Genomic DNA, 1,370 nt, shown 5'->3' with positions numbered 1-1,370 from the left:
CCAGGAAATCAACAAAGCCCACATGGAAGAAACACATCAGCCTGTGTGGTCATGAGGTGTCAATGGGTTTAGGTATCAGAAGTTCCAACACAAGCAATCAAAGTGACGTGAAGGTGTATGGACAAAGTGGAGACCCAAAACCCACCTGCAAGATAATTGGACAGTCCCACACAGAAGGCCCACATGGAAGGAATATTAATCTAGGGAGCAGTATAGCACTGATGAAAGACACAACTATCCTCTAGTTCTTCAATATTTCCTCCTCTTACTTTTATGGTCTTTGTTTCACCTCATTAATTTTGTTAGACCTGCACATGTTGATTTGTATAATTGAGAATGCCTGATGCATGAAACCAAGATAGATAACCCTTCAGAAACAGTAAGGGGAGTAACGATTCCCTGTGGGTATGGGAAGAGAGGAGGAGTAAGTGGACAAGGGGGATCTGATAGCAATGATGCCTGTATAAGCCCACTAGAGGGTAACCAATAACAAAAGTGCAGGTAAACAGATACAGTGGATGGTATAAGACCACTTCTCGGCCTTTTGGCTAAGATCAAGTGTAGTATCTGTTCTTATCAGTTTAATACCTGATACGTATTAAATCCGAGGACAATATATTAAATGGATTTTTGGAGCAGGGAGATGGAATAGGAGCTTGCTCCATCCACTCCACGCATCCACCTGGTATTGCAGTACTTCCAGGAACGGTGCACCCCTTCGGGGGATTAAAAAAAAAAAGGTATAAGATACGGCAAATAATAACAATACTAATATATAATATATAATATACTAATAAGGGTTCTTGGGTGGTAGGGTGGAGGGAGAGAAGGGATAAAGAGGAGCTGATATCAAAGAGTTCAAGAAGAAAAAAAGTATTGAAACGGATGGTGGTAGCATTTGTACGATTGTGCTTGATCTCATTGAAATATGGATTGTTACACTATATGTAAGAGCTCCCATTTAATAATAATAGTGAAATTCCTCATTTAAAGACCCAGAAAGAGCTGATATCAAGGAGTTTAAGAAGAAAGAAAATGTTTTTAAACTGACTAGGAGGAGTTGTACAATACTGCTTGATGTGATTGAAATATGGGGTGTTATGATGTCTGTAAGAGCTCCCCATAACATAATAAAAATTTAAGAAATCAATTCCCCCCAAATAGTCACAATTACTTTTTGAACTTACCTCTGTGCCTTAAAGTTAATTGGCTTAGTACATCTCTATGATGAAGTCACTCTTTTGATTGATTTGTTTATTAAAGGCACCCTAAGAAAAGTAAGCCTAATTTTTATGGCAAGAACTTGTCTCCGCGTCGGACAGGGCAAGATATGACAAAATACCCATTTATAAACTATCAAGGGCTCATGC

General features: G+C 38.8%; 1 non-coding gene across 1 annotated transcript; it reads left to right on the top strand.

Moving 5' to 3' along the window:
- The first annotated feature begins 528 nt into the window (after positions 1-528).
- LOC115868955 lies at positions 529-719 on the top strand. The gene has a single exon (XR_004045907.1). It is a non-coding gene; the product is annotated as a U2 spliceosomal RNA (small nuclear RNA).
- Positions 720-1,370: the final 651 nt, after the last annotated feature.

Source organism: Echinops telfairi, unplaced genomic scaffold (genome assembly GCF_000313985.2).
Source record: "Echinops telfairi isolate 266 unplaced genomic scaffold, ASM31398v2 ScPeMD7_18;HRSCAF=68, whole genome shotgun sequence".
Classification (NCBI taxonomy): Eukaryota; Metazoa; Chordata; class Mammalia; order Afrosoricida; family Tenrecidae; genus Echinops; species Echinops telfairi.
Note: the sequence above shows the minus strand (reverse complement) of the source record. Positions and strands in the feature narration are given on the sequence as shown.